General features: G+C 44.3%; 1 protein-coding gene across 1 annotated transcript in view; it reads right to left on the bottom strand.

Moving 5' to 3' along the window:
* Nucleotides 1-13,235, bottom strand: part of LOC138762381 (metabotropic glutamate receptor 1-like) — a gene marked incomplete at its 5' end in the record, with an annotated part of 67,312 nt that overhangs the window by 45,962 nt on the left and 8,115 nt on the right. The window lies entirely within an intron of this gene.

The raw sequence follows: 13,235 nt of genomic DNA, 5'->3' as shown, positions 1-13,235 counted from the left end.
AATGTGAACTTTAACCAGACCACTATGTGCAAATTCAAATTTATTGTCTCATGTACCAAGAGAGAGGTTTTTAATTGAGTGAAGCAGTGAGGAAAAAAAGGGGGGTGCATGTGTTTGCAGTGGCCACCAGCTCCTCACAACGGTGAAATCCCCAACGCATACATACTGAGTATGATCCAGAAAAAACACATGAAAATAGAAAAACAAACCGGATTTTCAAACAGGTGGATCAAATCGGTTGGAAGCAGGGAACAAAGACTGCAGCAAACCACAGAGCAGATCATGGGAGATGTGGGATGCCATCGGAAATGCTGTTGGAAAAGGGAGAAGCACATAAAGTGGGCCTAAATCGGGGTTAAGCTGAGAGTTAACACCTTCAGAACCGCATTTCAATGATTTTACCTGAGTCTTCATCTGTACCAGAGAGAACTGCAGGACTGATGATTGCAGAAACATGGTTTTGGGACACCATTCTAGAAGCAGCAATTCAGCTGCATGGTCTTATCTTCTTCAAGACCAACAGAGATGCTGCTGCTTCTAGCAAGGCTCTAGGAGGAGGACTGTGTATTTACATCAGCGAGAACTGGTGTACAAATGTCTCTATTGTAAAGACCTTCTGCACAGCAGAGAAAGAGTACCTGATGGTGAAATGCAGACCCTTCTATCTGTCCAGGGAATTCTCTGCCACACTGATTGCCGCAGTCTATGTTCCACCTTTGGCTATGAGGACGAAGCCATGAAAGAGCTTTAGGTTGCCATATTCGAAGACCAGATATCCCACCCTGACAGTGCCATAATTGTAACTGCCATCTTCTACCGCACCAACCTGAAAACAGTCTTACCATGGTTTAAACAGCACATCAGCTTTGCTACCAGAGGAGAGAGCTCCCTTGATTGGCTGTACACTAACATCCCTGCTGCATACAATGCTGCTCTTGGCCCCATCTTGATTACTCAGATCACATATCTGTCCTGCTAACCCAGTGGTTATCAACCTTTTTCTCTCCACTCACATCTCTTTCTTTGGCTTGGCTTCGCGGACGAAGATTTATGGAGGGGGTAAAAAGTCCACGTCAGCTGCAGGCTCGTTTGTGGCTGACAAGTCCGATGCGGGACAGGCAGACACGATTGCAGCGGTTGCATGGGAAAATTGGTTGGTTGGGGTTGGGTGTTGGGTTTTTCCTCCTTTGCCTTTTGTCAGTGAGGTGGGCTCTGCGGTCTTCTTCAAAGGAGGTTGCTGCCCGCCAAACTGTGAGGCGCCAAGATGCACGGTTTGAGGCGTTATCAGCCCACTGACGGTGGTCAATGTGGCAGGAATGGTATGGAGAAATGAAATGGGTTGCCACTGGGAGTTCCATGCTATTGCAACACTGTCCCTTTCCTCAATCTCTCTGTCTCCATCTCAGGAGACAAACTCATTACAGACATCTTCAATAAGCCCACCAACTCCCACAGCTACCTCGACTACACCTCTTCTTTCCACTCACCTACCACTTTAATTATTCCATTTGCCATAGGTGCTCTGTGATTAGTAAGGGATTGCTTAAGATGGTAGGTGGGTGGAAAGAAAAAGTCTGAAAATCACTTTTTAATTGTACCTAATTATTTGCACGGTTTCATAACTTCAAAGGAAATGGGCCAATGACAATTTTTCTCAAGCAAAATATTTCAGCAACAATTGGGTCTAGAACAGTGATTCTCAACCTTCCCTTCCCACTCACCTACCACCTTAAACAATCCCTTTCTAATCACAAAGCACCTATGGCATAGGGAATACTTAAAGTGGTATGTGAGTGGAAAGAAGAGGTGTAGTCGAGGTAGCTGTGGGAGTTGGTGGGCTTATTGAAGATGTCTGTAATGAGTTTGTCTCCTGAGATGGAGACAGAGAGATTGAGGAAAGGGACAGTGTTGCAATAGCATGGAACTCCCAGTGGCAACCCATTTCATTTCTCCATACCATTCCCTTGACAATATGTCCATCCATGGACTCTTGTACTGCCAGAATGAGACCACCCATAAATTGGATGAACAACAACTCAATTTCCAACTGGTCACCCTCTAACCAGATGGCATTAATATTGATTTCTCTGGCTTTCATTAACCCCCCCCCCCCCACCTTACTGGTGCACTTTATCGATTTTCTTTGTTTTCCCTGTATTGCAGTCAGTTTGTTTACATTCGTTATCTGTTTCCAGTTCTTTTGATTGTTTATATATTCATGCCATGTGCAGTTTATTTTTTGCACTATCAATTAGTGGTGATTCTGCTGTGCCCACAGGATAAAGGAATCTCAGGGTTGTATGTGATGTCATGTATGTATTCTGACAATAAATCTGAAATCAAAATCCTTTTGCACAGACAGGGTAAATTCTACCTAGTCCCTTATCACACCTTTTGTTGGTCTGGATTCCTCCCCCATTGTTTGAATTCTGAGACTTTCTGATCTATCCTGCTTCTGCCTTTTCTAATTTTTTGTCTTGAAGAAGGGCTCAGGCTCGAAACGTCAGCAATATATCTTTGTCTCCTATAGATGCTGAAAAGACCGGCTGAGTTCCTCCAGTGTGTTTACTATAATCACACTGTCTGCAACCTATCATGTGTCACTCACTCCTGGACTGGACAGGAGGCTGTGGGACTCAGAGGTTGAGGGAGCACTGGGGACAAATCCATAGACACTCAGTGTCTCTGAAGGGATTTTCCTTTGCTTCTTATTGTTAGGGGAGTCTGGGCAATGCTAGTGGCGCCTTTTTGTATTCCTTGATGGCAGGCAAAACTTGATGAATTTTGAATTATTAGTCTTTGCATATTAATACTTGACAATAAAGGAATCTTGAACCACAAGACTCTGGTCTTACCAAACCATATGAAAGGTCACAGCAGATTGAGTTGGAGTAAATTGGGATGAAAGTGCAAAGCAGATCTGCATCAAATTTAGCTGTGAATTTTTGTGGCTCTTCATGAAGAGTTTTCACAGTGGTTGCTAAAGGTTGTCATTCACAAAACTCAACAACAAAATGTGCTTCTGGCCAAGCCGATATTGACCCCTCGATCAGAAACAATGTACACAGGATTCTGAGAAAGAGTAAAAATATTTGAATGAAGAATAGGTCATATATAGGAGACTGGGCATTGGTAAAATGCAAGTAAGACCAAGATGGGTTTGGAGTGCCTTTCTTTGACCTGAAGCATTAACTCGGGGTCTGTTTCCATAAATTCTGCTAGACCTGCCGAGTGTTTCCGTTTTCTATAATAAAAGGCAGATTATCTTGTCCCTAGAATGTTTCCGATGCGGGATCTGATGTGCACACATTTCCTAGTTACTAAGTATTCAATGGTTGCAGAAGTTTATAAAGTTATGAGAGGCGTGGATAGGCATGAGAGGGTGGAGAGTCAGAGTCTGTTTCCCATAGTAAATATGTCAAATACTAACAGACATGTGTTCAAGGTGGGGGAGGGCAAGGGGGTGGGGTGGGGTGGGGGAGGAGAAGTTTAAAAGAGATGCATGGGGCAAATATTTTACAGAGAGTGGTGGGTGCCAGGGACAGGCTGCCAGGGTCAGTGGTGGAAGCAGATAAAAGTGTTCAATGGGCTTCCAGGTACACATGGATATGCAGGGATACGGATCATGAGCAAATGGGAGAATTTTAGTTTAACTTTGGGGGATCGTGTTCAGCGCAGGCATATGGGCCAAAGGGCCTCTTCCTGTGCTGTACTGTTCTATGGTCTATGTTCTATCTTCCTCACTCCTACCCCCTTCCTGGCCAGCAATGTAAAGCACAAAAGGTCATGGAATCGAAGGGTGAGGGGGAAAGTCAAACTTCGACTGGATGGTGAGAGATTCCCCATTCCATGTGGGGTTTTAAAATCCCCTCCACTCCTTTTGATTTTATGCAACTGATCTTTGGGTATAAAATGGATCATGGCATGGAGAAAACACATAAACAGAATTGGAAGGAGTGAATTTACCTCTTTTTTTAATGTTAATGACATAGCACAGTAGAAGGCCCTTCTAGCCCATGAAGCACAAGCCACCCAATTACACCCTACCAAGCCCTATGTTTTTTGGAAGGTGTGAGGAAACTGAAGGAAACCTGTGGAGGTTACGGGGAGAACACACAAAAGTCCTGACAAACAGCAGCGGATTTGAATCCAGGTCGATGGTGCGGTAATTGCACTGTATCATTTGTTCCTTGCAGAAGCACTTTAGAAGCCTTGTGCTGTCAAATCAGTCACTGTATACAAAATTATAATTGGTATAGATAGAGTAAATTCAAGCAGGCTTTTTCCCACTGAGGTTAGAAGAGATAAAAATGAGAGGTCATGGGTTAAGAGTGAAAGGGGAAAAGTTTAAAGGGAACGTCAGGGGGAACTTCATGCAGAGAGAGGCTGGTGTGTGGAATGAGCTGCCAGCTGAATTGGTGGTTGCAGGCTCAATTTTGACATTTAAGAAAAATTTGAACAAGTACATGGACGGGACGAATATGGTCCAGGTGCAGGTCAGTGCGACTAGGTTGAATAATTCGGCATAGACTAGAAGGGCCAAACAGACTGTTTCTGTGCTAGAAGTTCTATGGTTCTAAGAGTTAAATGACAACTTCACTGTCAGAAGCTGGCTGTTTTTTGTGTTGGTACTGCAGATTCACTCAAATGTTATAAAAATACCATATCATGGGTGTTGGAGAGTGTGAAAAATAAGGTTCATAAGAACATAATCAGAACTGGGAGGACATTCTGATGAACTGAAGGATGAGCAGGTTAAAGCTGTGGAGAAAGGAAAGCTGAGCAAATACAATACAGAAATTTGCAGCACAATACAGGCCCTTCAACCCACACCATTGTGCCAACCTAATAATATACTCAAACAACTGCCTAGAATTACTGCATAACCATTTTTCTCAGTTCCTGAACCTATCTAATAGTCTCTTAAAAGATTCTATTGTACTGACCTCCATCATGGTTGCTGGCAATGTACTCCATGCACCGGCCACCTCTCACATCTCCCCTGTACTTTCTCCCATTCGCCTTAAAACTATGTCCCCTCGTGCTAGCCATTTCAGTCCTGGGTAAAGATCTCATGCCATCCACATGATCAATCCCTTTAATCATCTTATATATTTCTATGTGGTCATCCTTAATCTTCTGACACTCCAAGGAGAAAAGACAAAGTTCACTCAACTTAAGGCATTGCCTCCAATCCAGAGAGCATCCTTGTAATTCTTCTCTACACCCTCTCTACAGCCCCCTAAAAAATAAGGTGACCAGAGCTGAACACAATGTACCAAGTGGGGTCAAACAAAGGTCTTATGTAGCTGCAATAATACCTCAGGCCTCTTGAACTCGAACTCATGGTTAACAACACTATCATCCTGTATATTAGCTTTGAGTGCCCTATGGACACAAACCCCCAGATCTCTCCACTTGTCCACATTGTTCAGAGTCCTCCCATCTACATTGTATTCTGCCTTCAAATTTGACCCTCCAAAATGAACCACTTCACACATTTCTGGATTCAATTCCATCTGCCATTTAACAGCTCAGCTCTGCACCCTATCAATGTCCCTTTGTAATCTCTGGAAACTCAACAGACAATCGACAACTTCATCCACATTCGTGTCATCTGCAAATGTACTCACCCACCCTTCAGTTGTGTTGGGTTCACATAGACACAGTAAAGACCACTTTGAGCTCAAAGTTCAGAACCTTTACTGAAAACAACCCCGCAGTACACTTTTCATGCGGGGGCCCTCCTTTTGCTCCAACATTCCCCTCTGACCCAGATAAACATAATACTGAAGCCCGCCCCGTGACATCATCAACAGGTCAAATGCCAAACTAATAACATTACACCACATCCCCCTTATTTTAAGTTCAAAGTTAACCTTAGCTGTGGCTTCTGTTCATTTCAATTAACACAAAAAACATTTACAATACATATTTCCTTTGAATTTTTATTTCAGTCTCTCACAGGTTAAGTCTCTGTGGTTTGTAATTTCTCTATCTGAGCTTGTTCTCATGATGCCAAACATACTCTAGGATTTTGTTGCTGGTGACAGAGTCCCTGAATCTGCTTCTGCAGAAGAGTTTTCTTCTAGCAGGTGCTCCTGCAGATTCTCGCCTTGAGACTCTGGCGCTGATATAGACACGAAATGGTGATGATTCCTCCTCAGTGTTCCTTGTGGTCCGCTGACCAGGTATATCTGTGGGCTGTGGTATATGGATGTCACTGTGCCTTATGCTCTTGCATCAGAGATCAAAACATGGTGACAAGGTCGCTTGTTCTGAAATGTTTTGCATCCATCCATCTTTTCTCCCTCTCCTTGTGATGGAGTTGCAGCAGGTCTGGGAGAGCTGGCTGCAACCTCTCTGGAAGGGTAGTCAATGTGGTATGAAGGCAACGTCCCATGAGTAACTGGGCAGGGCTGTAGCCATTGTACAGAGATGTGGCTCTGTAGGCCAATAAGGCATGATAGGAATCTCTGGCCTTTTTAAGCAATTTTTTAACAGTTTGAACAGCGTGTTCAACCTCGCCATTACTCTGGGGATATTTAGGGCTGCCAGTTACATGCTCAAAGCCATAATCTGCCACAAGGTTCTTCATTTCATGTCCAGAGATTTGTGGCCCATTGTTACTTACGAATGTCTCAGGGATCCCATGTCGTGCGAACATAGATTTCAGATGAACAGTTATATCTGTGGACCTTCTTGGACTGAACGGCACTATTTCTATATATCGAAAGAAATAGTCCACCACTAGAAATAGGTACTGTCTCTGAGAGTGAATAGATCTGCACCTAGTTTTTGCCAGGGCCTGTCTGGAAGTTTGGTTGGCATCAGAGATTCTTTTGAATTTGCCCTTTCCTTGATAGATTCTCTGCATTTAAGAACAAGCTCACTTATCTGACTGCTTAGTCCAGGCCACCACCACATTGCCTGCACTTTCCTCCTCCTGGTGGCCCACATGTATTTTCTCAAGTTCATCATTTCCCATGTTAGCAGTAATAACTAACCTTGTTCCACAGAGGAGAAGTCCATCATGCACGCTTAGAACTGCCCTCTCCTGCCAGTAGTGTTTGACTGGTCCCTGTAGCTGGTTCCTGTCTGGCCAACCCTCAACACAGTATCTTATGACTTGTGTGCAAACACTGTCGGCACACAGCTGCTCATGAAGCTCAGTCCTGTATCTGTTACTTGTCAGAAGATTGTTCAGCACAGACTCAATGTAGATATTAGTATCTTCCATGAGGTCACTGTCACCACATGTAGCACCATCTTTGAATGGGGAGCGAGAGAGTGTGAGGAGCGAGAGAGTGTGAGGAGCGAGAGAGTGTGAGGCTTTTTCCAGTTGTGTGTGAGATGGTGTAAGGGTACCTCATAAAGCATATCCTGAATCTTCATATCCAAGGTGGCAGCGAGTCCAAAGTCTGTCCACATAGTAGACTTACAAGAGGTTTGTGGTGTTTCCACCTCGAAATGTAGTCAAAGGATGAAATCACTAAATCTCTCACAGACCCAGGTCAGTGCTAGTGCCAGTTGAGCATATCGCTGATGTGTATCTGTCAGCGATCTGGAAGCATCAGCGACTGGTAACCAAATGTCTCAATCCTTTTGTCGCCCATAGATGTGGTGACAGCTGATATTCTCAGTTGCTTATTAGGGTCATACAGCCAAAGAACCAGTGCAGATGAGAGCTCACACTTGAGACTGCAAAATGTTGCTCATGACCCCAGCACCACTGGTTCTTTTTGGACAGCAGGTCTCTCAGTGGTTTGTCCTTTTCAGCCAGGTTTGGTATGAACTTCCCTAACTGATTCACCATACAAGGAAGCTCCTGAGCTCACTTATGTTCATTGACTCTTTCATGTCCTGCACAGCTCTTGTTTTGTCTAGGTCTGCCTCATGCCATCAGCTGAGATGATGTATCCAAGAAACTAAACCTCATTTTTCCCAAACTCACATTTGGACATGTTAAGAGTGACCCCTGCTTTTTCTGCTCGTCCAGGACAGTATGGACTCTAGCACCATGCTGGTCCTTTGTGGTCCCCCAGATGAGGATATCGTCCATATGGCAGACAACCCCTTCCAGATCTCCGGTAACCTCAGTCACCATCCTGTTCTGGAAGTTTTCTGGGGCAGAGGAGAAACCAAAAGGCAGGTGGTTAAAATAGTAATGCTTGAATGGCGTGATAAAGGTGGGATAGAGAGCTGATTCTTTGGACAGGGGAATCTGCCAAAAGCCCATGTTTGCATCTAGCTTAGTGAAATACTGTGCACCTGTGAGCATGCCTAAGGTTTAGTCTACTGAAGGGAGGATAAACTTTTCATGGCACACTGACCCATTTAGGGGTGTCAAGTCCACACAAATGGGGATGTCCTCTTTGTTCTTTTTTCAGGTCTACCACCATGCCACAACACCAATCTGTTTGTTCCTCCATGCAGCTGATTACACCTAGATTTTCCATTCTCTCTAGGTCTTTCTTCACTTGCCCCATGAGTGGCAATTTGACCAGTCATAGCATTTTAAGAGAAAATAGCTTAGCGTCAGGTTGAGTTTAATGATATAAGGCTTCTGAACCAGCCAAGTCCCTCACGGAGTTTAGGATATTTATTTCTGACTATCTCTTGGTCCATGGCATCAACTCTGACTACTGAGTCTGGTCTGCTCAATAACGGCACCTGAAGATCTCTCACCACAAAAACTTCCTCAGAGGTGCTCCTCTCTCTATATGAGAGTGTTTCTGCAACTGACCCCATGATCGTCAGTTTCACTCCACCCTGACCATAGAGCAGTTTCTGAGCTTTATCTAGCTTACTCTCTCCACGTACGGCTCTTTTAAATGCCTGCTCAGGAATGGCTATAACGTAGCCCCAGTGTAAATTTTGATGTTTACCTTATTTCCTCCTAGGTTGATGTCAGCCATCCATGGTTCCTCGCCAGAAGCCACCTCTCCTAGAAGCAATCCAGCAACATCCTCTGCAACTTCAGTCACTGTGCTGGTTGACCTGCAGAGTTTTCCACAGTTGTGACATTCTGCACTCTTGGCTGGGCACTGAAGTGCTGAGTGGAAAGGTGATTTACCACATTTGGGACACCCTTTGTGGTTCACCCTGCTCTGCACTGTTTTCTTAAATTTTGGTTGTCCCTGTGTATGTTCCTTAGCTTTGCATTTTTGCTGTTTTTCCTTCTTCATGGTCACTGCATCCATTGCCACTTGACAAGCGCTCATTCTCCTCTTGTCAATCTGTGGCCGCTTTATTCCCTCTGACTGTCTAGCCATTGTTATAGCTTTTGTGAGGGTGAGATCTTTATTGAGTTGCATCCTCTCTGACAGAGACGAATCTCTCAGACCCACTACTAATCTGTCCCTCAAAGCTTCGTCATGCTGTGATGAATGAGTCCACTGCTTCCGTAAGCTGCTGTACTCTCCAGTTAAACTCAACCCGTTCTGTATCATGATTTTCTTTGTAACAAAATATATGTCAAAACCTTTCCTTACTGCATTGTAACACTGGTGCTGCTCGCTCGTTAAATCCAGCCCTCACAGCACTTCATTAGCCTTATCCCCCATGCAGCATCCCAATGTATTCACCTGGTTAATTTTGGTGGAATTGTTCAAGGTATTCGCCAGTCTGAATCGCTGAAATCTCCTGATCCACTTCTCCCACTCCTGGCGGCTTTGAGAGGGTTCCAGAGGTTCAATGGTGAAAGTAGCCATCAGAAGTGCTGCAGATCCCCGGTCAGGGCACATCCACGTGTCCTGGCTTGTTCTCAATGCTGCTCAATTTTTTTTTTAAGCAGGATGTTTGTCCTCTGGTCCGTGGCTCAAAGCAGCTCCACGTCTGACACCATGTTGTGTTGAGTTCACACAATAAAGACCATTTTGAGCTTAGCATTCAGAACCTTTAGTGAAAACAACCCCGCAGTACACTTTTAAGTATTGTGCTTTTCTAGGTCAGTGGGGGGGGGGGGTTCCTTCCACTCCATCGTCCTCTCTGACCCAGAAAAACAGAATACTGAAGGCCACCCCCGTGACATCATCAACAGATCAAATGCCAAAGTAATAACATTGCACCACACCTTCTACTTCCTTATTCAGGTCATATATAAAAATCACAAAGAGGAGGGGTCCCAGAACAGATTCCTGTGGAACACCACTGGTCACCAATCTTCAACAGATTATGGACCATCTACAACCATCCTCTCCCTTCTCTGGGCAAGCCAATTCTGCAAAGCAAGGACTCCTTGGATCCCATGCCTCCTTACTTTCTGAATGAGCCCTGTAGCCTTGTGTAGGGACTTTAGCAAATGTCATAATAAAATCCATATATCCATCCACCGCTCTACCTTCATCTGTGTTATATCCTCAAAGAATTCAATCAGGCTCATGGCACAACCTTACCCTCACTATCCATAATGAGATTATGCCACTCTAAATGCTTGTAAATCCTGTCACTCAGGATCTTCTCCAACAGTTTGCCCACTAATGAAGTAAGGCTCACTGGTCGATAATTTCCTGGGTATCTCAACTCCCTTTCTTCAACAAGGAAATGACATTTGCCACCCTCCAATCATTCAGTTCATCTCCTGTCCCATGTGACTATGGGAAGATCATCGCCAATGGTTCATCAATCTGCTTCCTTGCTTCCCACTGTAGCTTTGGTTAAATTTTGTCTGGTCCCGGTGACATCTAAATTCATGCTTTACAAAAGCTCCAACACATCCTCTTTCTTAAGGTCAACATACTGAAGGGAATCAGTTTGCTTTGCCATCCCTCACAATTGCCAAGGTCCTTTTCTCAGTGAACACTGAAGCAAAGTATTCATTAAGGACCTACACCACCTCCTCCAACTCCATGCAGCACATTTCTACTATCATCCCGATGGGTTTTATCCTCGCACAAATCATCCCCTTCTTCTTCACATTCTTGTACAATGCCTTGGGGGCTTTCCTTAATCCTGCTCACCAAGGTTTGGTCCCTTCTAGCTCTCCTAAATTCTTTCTTCAGCTCATTCCTGGCAATCTTGTAATTCTCTGAAGCTCAATCAAACCTCTTGTAATCTTTTCTTTTCTTCTTAATTAGATTTTCTAGATCCCTTGTACACTGTGGTTCTTTCACCTTACCATTCATTCCCTGCATTAATGTAACATACTTGTGCAGAGGACCATGCCAATGTTCCTTGAACATAAATATACAGCCCTTTGGCCCACAGTGTTGTACTGACCCATTTCAACAACTGCCAAGAATTTCCATTTCAACAACTGCCAAGAATTTCCCTCCTGCTTAACCCTTCATTTTTCTCAGTTGAATGTACCTATCTAATGGTTTCCAAAACCATTGCTGACAGCACATTCCACGCACACTGTGTGATAAATGGACCTCTTATGTCCCCCCTATACTTACTCCTAAGCATCTTAAAACTATGCATCTTCTCATGAGTAGGAAAAAGCATCTGGCTGTCCAGATGATCCACACATCCATAAATCCTGTATATTTCAAAAAGCACATCGACTTCCAATTTATGCACCCAAGCTCTCCAACCCAAATTAAATGTTTTCCCAGATGATTTATTCCTTTCCTTCTCCAATGCTATGGTAAAGGCGAGGAAGTTGTGATCACTTTCTCTGAAATGTTTGCCCACTTAGAGATCTGTCACCTGACCTGGTTCATTTCCCAATACCAAGTCCTCCAGTTGGCCTATCTACATATTGTGTCTGCAAACTTTCCTGACACACCTAACAAGTTCTAATAGACACTAGGTGCAGGAGTAGGCTATTCGGCCCTTCGAGCCAGCACCGCCATTCACTGTGATCATGACTGATCATCCACAATCAGTACCCCGGTCCTGCCTTCTCCCCATATCCCTTGATTCCGCTCAATCCAAACCCTTCACTCTATGCTGCTGCAAGTCAACATTAGGAAAATTAAAATCACCCATCAGATTATTTTTGCACTTTCCTTGAATCTCCCTCCCGATCAGCCCCTGAATATCTCTGTTCCTTTTGGGGGGGTCTATAAGATATATCTAGTAGAGTTAATTTCCCCTTCCTGTTCCTGACTTCCACCCCAATGACTCAGCAGACAATCTCCCCCACGACTTCCCTTTTTCTGCAGCTGTGATAGTATCGCCACTCCGCCACTTCACTTACCTCCCACCATGTCCTTTTTAAAACATCTAAGCCCAGGCATATTTTGCAGCCATTTTGCCTCAAAATAGCCAAGTCTCTAATGGACACAACATCACAGTTCCGCGTATTGAGCCGCACTCCGAGTTCATCTCCTCTATTGCTAATACTTCCTTCATTAAAATAGACACATCTCAACTCATCTATCTAGGTGCATCTTTGTTTTATCCTCTGCCTTCCCTTCCTGACAGTCTCACTACACAACTCATCTACTTGTATAATAACTGCTCTATTTTCCACCTCATCATGCAGGTTACCAACCCTCTGCCAAACATGTTGCAAACCTGCCCACCAGGATATTGGTCTCCATCCAATTCAAGTGTACTCCATTCTTTATGTATGTCATTCCTTCCCCAGAAGAGATTCAATGATCCAGAAATCTGAAACTCTGTGTGGTGCACTGTTAGCCAGAATCAGACACACACAAAGATAAAGACTGTACAATAGGCTTTAATCCACAAAGACTTCCACAGAGCCAGGCTGGCTGTGGCTGCAGCAACTCTGAGTGAGGCCTTGGGAGGCCAGCGCAGGCTTATATCCAGGAGGGTGATTGACACCCGACCGGGTGGGGTGTCGGGCATTCAGGCCGACTGATTGACAGCCGGCCAGGTGTTGTCCTGTCCCCTTACACTCCTGCAGGTACAGAAGTTTCCCCCTGCAGTAGGCCGGTCTTGTACCACCACACTCTGCACTAATTTCTCTGCCACATATTCATCTGCAATATCATTCTATTCTTATGCTTACTGGCACATGGAACAGGCATCAATCCAGAGATTATAACCATTGAGGTCATGCCTTTCAATTTCCAACCTAGTTCCTTGTATTCTCTTTTAGCTAACAGCTTTCATGATGGTGGTTTGTGATTCTGAAAGGATTTGACATGATAGATAGAAATAAAATGGGAATAATTTGGATCGTGCTGGATGACAATAAAGGAGGGAAAGCGATATCTTGTGTTCACATGAGGCTGAAAAATGTCTAATCCCACCAACTCAACTCAAACCAGCCTCAGATACTAATCAATGCAGCACACTTCCAACAATATTCACAAGCT

This window comes from Narcine bancroftii, chromosome 4 (assembly GCF_036971445.1).
Source record: "Narcine bancroftii isolate sNarBan1 chromosome 4, sNarBan1.hap1, whole genome shotgun sequence".
Classification (NCBI taxonomy): domain Eukaryota; kingdom Metazoa; phylum Chordata; class Chondrichthyes; order Torpediniformes; family Narcinidae; genus Narcine; species Narcine bancroftii.
The sequence above is the reverse complement of the archived record's forward strand: the minus strand, read 5'-3'. Positions and strand labels throughout refer to the sequence as shown.